At 37.1% G+C, this 6,342-nt stretch overlaps 1 long non-coding RNA gene across 1 annotated transcript; it reads right to left on the bottom strand.

The window, feature by feature from the left end:
* Window positions 1-666: 666 nt before the first annotated feature.
* LOC117676962 (uncharacterized) lies at window positions 667-5,671 on the bottom strand. The gene is made up of 3 exons (XR_004594586.2): window positions 5,570-5,671; window positions 3,392-3,484; window positions 667-795 (listed from the first exon to the last, which is right to left on the bottom strand). It is a non-coding gene; the product is annotated as an uncharacterized LOC117676962 (long non-coding RNA).
* Window positions 5,672-6,342: the final 671 nt, after the last annotated feature.

The raw sequence follows: 6,342 nt of genomic DNA, 5'->3' as shown, positions 1-6,342 counted from the left end.
CAGATGCTTGGCAACTGGTTCATATTTATGATGATTGCATTGTCCCAAGGTCATGTGATTCCCCTTTTGCAACTTTCTAACAAGTGAAGTCAGTGGGGAAGCCAGATTCATTTAACAACCAGATTACTATTTTATCAACTGCAGTGATTCATTTAACAATTGTAGCAAGATAGGTTGTAAAATGGGGCAAAACTCACTTAATAAATGTCTCACTTAACAACAGAAATTTTGGGCTCAATTGTGGTCATAAATCAAACACTACCTGTAATTTCCAAGAAAGACATGGAATAATAATCTCAAAATACAAGACTACAGATTCAAGCTGTCAATGTTAGGAAAAACTCCCTAAAATAAGTACAGTTCAAGAATCAAATCAAGAAAAGAGGTGACTTTCCTTCACCAGACATACAGTTAGTCCTTGACTTACAACCAGTTTTGAGCCAGTTGCCAAGTGTCCAAATTTTGACCATGGGGATGCTGTAACAGTTGTGTGAAACATGGTCATAAGTCACTTTTTCAATGCCATTGTAACTTCAAACAGTCATAAATGAATAGTTGTAAGACGAGGACTACTGGTATTCAAAAGATTGACTCAGTTCTAACCAGCCTTTCCAGCTCCCTGAACCCATTTTTGTTTTAACCTTTTCTTTTGCAACACAAGGCCTAAAATATCTAAAGGTTCTCTTTATTATCACATCATAAAGAAGAAAACTCCGTGCTACTATTGAGGGGAGATTCTTCTATGTTTATCTTCTTTTGTTGTGGTCTTAATCAAATGCTGAGCTTTTAGAACACCTGTAGAACAGAAGTAGAATAATAAAATAATTAAAGCTGGGCATCTTTTTAAAAATCACAACAGCTGATGCTACATCTAAATAGAAGCGTTATGCTGACAGAAAATAGAAGACCATGGTGCTAATTTTAACAAAGCAGAATAAATACAGTATTAACATAATATACTTGCGTTCGCTTCTTAAAATGGCATTTCACAGTGGTTCCATGCATTTCCAGATTGCAACATTTTATGATATTTATTTATTTATTAATCAAATTTCTATACCGCCCTACTCCCGAAGGACTCAGGGCGGTGAACAGCCAAGATAAAATACAGATAATACAAATATTAAAAATCCCTTAAAATTATTAAATATTTTGGCTGAAACACAGATTAAAACACCCAATTTATAAAATCACGAATTAAAAAATTTAAAAGACGAGAGTTAGGCCAGGCCAGCCTGCTGAAATAGAAAAGTTTTGAGAGCACGGCGAAATGTGTATATTATCTACAGCACTGAATTTACAATATTTTGAACCATAGAATGTTTCACTTTCGCCTTAGCAATTTAACTATAGTGACCTGCACAGAAGTAGTAATTGTTGTATATGTCTATTTAACAGATCAAGCTTTATCTATTTTATCAATTATCTAGCCAACTTCCCTAATATTAATTGACGCTTAACCTTCCTAATTTATTGGATATCTAGAAATTAAAAGGCGAAGTTTTTCCCTGATAAACCCCTTGTTTTAAAACATTTTAGATTGAAGCAGCAGTGAAATCTGGTTGGATCTATCCAGCTCATGTGAACCGGTAGCGCCAGTGGCGGGAGATTCCGGCCACCCGCTGGGACGTCATTACGTCCCATTTTTTACCGTCTGCACATGAGCGCATACGCAGAAGAGGCGCGCACGCTCCCATTCCCGAACCGGTAGTGAAGGAAAGTAGATTTCACCACTGGATTAGAGGTTAATTTTTTCTCTTCTAAGATATATAATTCTTAGTAAAAAAAAACTTGCAAAGGACATTTTTTCTAAGATCAAAGACAATTCTAGGTAATTGATAGATTTTGTATTTTTAAAAATGGAGAGCAGCTAAATAATAGGCCTCAGTTAAAATACAAACTATTCAGAACAAGCAATTATTGTTTCTTTACCCCTGAAGATTTTAAAAAAATATATACCAGAGGAATCTGAAACCATCACAGTACCTAGTATATTAATCAGTTCTGGACATCTCAAAAATCTTCATGCTAGTTTGTGACATTTTGATAGTCCAGATAAAAGAATGCTGTAATGGAAAGTTTGAAATTCAAGAGAATATCATATCTGGATTGCAATGGGCGACCCTAAAATTTGAAGGAGAAAAAGCTGGAGAAGGAAGGACAAGAGTAATAATTTTCACTGTTTATATCTTTGTAATTGCTTCTTACTTATTTGAACTTGCATCAAAACCCATCAAGAGATCATTGTTAGAATATCCATCACTGATTTCCTCATAATGAAGGTTAGTAAAGAATTTCAGATAACAAAATCAATGCTAGAAGGAATATTGGGCATCAAGTTCAATCCTGTTCTACCGTAAGTACAGGACCTTTACTAAACTCCCTAATAAATATCAATCCATCTTCTGGACATTTGATTATCCAAGAGTCTCCAAACTTGGAAACTTTAAGACTTGTGGACTTCAACTCAGAATTATTCAGCCAGCCTGAAGAAGAACCATTCTTCCAAGACTTCCTGCTCTCTTCTAAACAACTTATATTTTAACTGTTCCCTATTATTTAACTAAAACATTCTTCCTTTAATTACCACTCCTAGTTCTAGCACTACCTTTAGAATAACAAAGAAGTCTATTCCACCTGAAGGTGGCCATTGGCTTCAGAGCATTTAGCATCAACCTGAGTATATAAAACCTTAAGCCCATGCTGTCCCCATTTGTCGTTCTCCCACTCTGCTGGGGATGTGCAAAGGTATAATCACAATCAGCACAAGGTGATCAAAGAGCTGATTTAAATCTCTGCAAAGGATGCTTTAATTAACGGAAATTGTATGGAAAGAAAGTGAGTTGAACAAAAATAGCAAATTGCATTGTTACCGTCTAAGCAGTTTGCATTTAGAGGAGCAGCATCTCGTGCCTTCAGAAAAGGAGAGGAAATGCCATTGTGTGAGCTGTTCAAAAGCTCTGTCCTTGCTCCTTTTTTTGTGTTTGTTTGTTTAATACATCTCTATAATCTGAGTCCGGTTGCCTGCCCTCCCCGCCTCCCCAAAGTAAGTTTAAGAGAGAGCCGGAAATAAAATTGGGAGCCTTCTGCATTGTGTTTTAACGAAAGCAGTTTTGATATGGTGATGGGATTGTGGGAGAGAATTCATTGTAAATCTTCAAAGTCAAGCAAAGACTTATTTGCTGTTATTCCTAGGTCTGGTTTCTTTGTTCTTGCCACTTATCACAAGACCTTGAATAATGAGAATGTTCTAGCTATTTATTGTAGACGATGGGGGAAAAAACGACAGCAAGGGAATAGGCAGGAGAAACCAAAACATCTAACAAACAGAAAGCTCCCAGACATCCATAGTGTATTCAGCTGTTGAAATAATATTAACTATTTCTCTTACATCCTCAGCTGATGGATCCTTAATGGAAAGCAGAGGATGAATAGTAGATGTTCCAGATTTTATTCAAGTACAGCTCCCAGCATTCTTCGTCATCTGCAAAAGTGGATGGGAATGAAAGTTGAGGAAGATCTGGAGGCCATAGATTGCACAACCTAAGAACAAAATTTATAATTCCAAAAGTCCATAATAGCAAAATATCTGTGGTTGGATAGGCCTACTCACTTATCAAAATAATAGGCATGAAGAGCATGGCTAATCAGAGTACCTGCATTCAACTAGTGAAGCTAAAAGGAAAGTTACTAGCCCAATTACCTAAGAATATATACAAATGTATGCACACTGAAAAAAAAAAAAGCTGAAAAGGTTACTGCTCTCATCAAGCAAAGAACATGATGGATGAAAAAAGGAGGTTGTTCATAGTGCCACATTGAGGAACTTAAAGGTTTAAGAGAAAAGATGAGTTTTAGATCTGAAGGAAAGAATAGAAGGAGCAAAAAAATCATAGAAAAGGAAGGAAGGAAGGAAAAAGATACAAGAGTTGATCAAAACTTCCAGAGACCTTTGAGATACCACTTTTTAGGGCCTGACATGACTAAGATTTCACCTCCTTTCTTAGCACTTTAATATGCTTATTAGACAAATCCAATGCATCCCACCTATTGTAAGCCATTTGTGCCATGGGGCACGATGGCTCAGTGATTAAAGATGCTGAATTTGTCAGCTGGAAATGGCACTTGAGGGGATGTCCCAGCTTCTACCAACCTAGTAATTAGAAAGCATGCAGATGTGAGTAGATAAATAGGTACCACTTGGGTGGGAAGGTAAGACCATTCCATATGCCTCGGTGTACAGTCATGCTGGCCACATGACCATGGAAGCGTCCTTGGTCAACCCTGGCTCCCTCAGGTAGGAAAGGGGAGATAAGCACTGCTCTCTAGAGTCGGACACAACTGGACAAAGGAAACCTTTACCTTTACCTTAGGATCCATATCAGCCAGGACTGTCTGATTCAGATTGGAATGAATTTATTTCTCCCTCTACCATGGCTTATTTAAAACCACAGCAAATGGATATTCTCTTGTAACTAATTTCAGCCCTGCAGAGTTTACGCACAGTCTATTTTGTTATTAATGGTGACTGAGTGTGTTTCCATTAAAAAAAAAGCTTTTTGGAGATCCAAAGATTCAAACCAAAAGTCCTAAGAGATAAGAATCAAAGTCACCTAACTGGCTGGACTAATTGTTCACTTTTGCTTTCTCTTACATGTGAACTTTGGCAGTCCATCAAAGTTATAAACAAGTTAATTTAATTAATTAAATTTAATTTAAAGGCATAACATTTCATTGGCTTCTCCAACATGCTTTAAAAGTGTTAGAAGGCCAGCAAATTGCCCCATAACTGATTGGGGAATTCTGAGAATTGTGTGTTTTAGCTCATCTGAAGGGAATTACCAGGTTCAAAAAAGTTGAGGTTGTGAATGCTACCATTGACCAGATATTTTCAGACTAGAGTTCCCATTATCCATGGACTGAGAGCAGTCCAACATCTGCATCACTAGTGATTCTTCATGCTGCTCCCCACTTGACAGTCCTCCAAAGGAATACATGATATCTTCTAAACTTTTTTTTTTGCACAAAGATATAACTTTGGAATTTATAGTTTTAGAAGTGCCATTCTGGCTTGATCATCAAATATTAGAACAAGAAGAAACAAGCACTGATGCAAATAAAGAAACATTCTGCTGCTGATTTAAAGACTAGTGAATTGCTAAATATTTTTATTAGCTGCTTGCTGGAACTAATTTCACGCCCTGTAGATATGGTGCTTAACTGGAAGTAGCGTTAAATTATTCTCTTCTAAAGACTAACTTCTCTTTGCCTTCCCAAAGCAACCACAAGGTGGCGGGCTGTCTCTCTAGCTCTCAAAGAGGCAGCCTAAAATCAGAGTTCCATATGGACCACTTTGTCTCCCAATTAAAGCAGAGAGCTTTGGGATAAGGAGACACAGAGAGAAGCACTGCATTCCTCTCTTTCCATAAATTAAGCCTTTAATTTCACATAAATTGTAAATTCTAAGCGGTTCTATTTCCCCCTTATTGTTTTCTCCAAAGTATTTTCTCCCTACAGGCTTTGCCACCTGCAACAACAGACATCGTATTAATATTCAGGGTAGAGGAACCTGAAGCTCTTGAGATGTTGGTGAACTACAAATCCCAGCAGCTTGGCACAGTGTGCTCAGTAGTGAAAAATGGTAAGCATTGCCATTCAGCAACATCTTGGAGGCCACAAATTTCAGCTGAGATATTCTTAGAACACCAGCTAGTACATAATCGGCATTCCCATTTTGATCTCATAATAGATCATAGCCATTGCCAAGGGAACAATGCAAAGGCTTTTCTGGCAATGTCCAGATAAACTAATGAATGTGTTTGTTGAATGTTTAGAAAGAAGTGGAGGCAGAAATGATCAGAATGCAGTGAAAGACTCTACATGGTGATGGGCTATGTGATATTATTGAGAAAAGGCACAACAAGTTAATCCAGTCATCCTAGAAGCCTCTTCTGGCAGTGTCTTCATAATCACCCAGCAGTGCAGACAATATGCAGGTTTCACATAACTGTTTGTGTGTGTGTGTGTGTGTGTGTGTGTGTGTACACGTGGAACTACAGATTCAACATATTCTAATACTGTAATACAAATATAAATTAGAATTATTGGAGAAAACTGCAGATTCACTGTATAATGGGAAGGGAAGGGAGAAGTGAAGAGAAGAGTAAAAAAAATATTCTAGAAAATATATAATAATCACCTAATTAACTTAATAAATACTTTCTGCATAAATGAAGCAGAATTTATTAGAAACATCTGAGTTGAACCAGAAAGTCCTCAATGGATTCTGAGGTATTCAAATTTTTGATCAACACATTTATGCTCAGGCCCAATGGCTACCAT

Source organism: Pantherophis guttatus, chromosome 9, assembly GCF_059756535.1.
Source record: "Pantherophis guttatus breed Tessera chromosome 9, ASM5975653v1, whole genome shotgun sequence".
NCBI classification, from domain to species: Eukaryota; Metazoa; Chordata; class Lepidosauria; order Squamata; family Colubridae; genus Pantherophis; species Pantherophis guttatus.
This window is presented reverse-complemented; position numbering and strand designations above follow the sequence as displayed.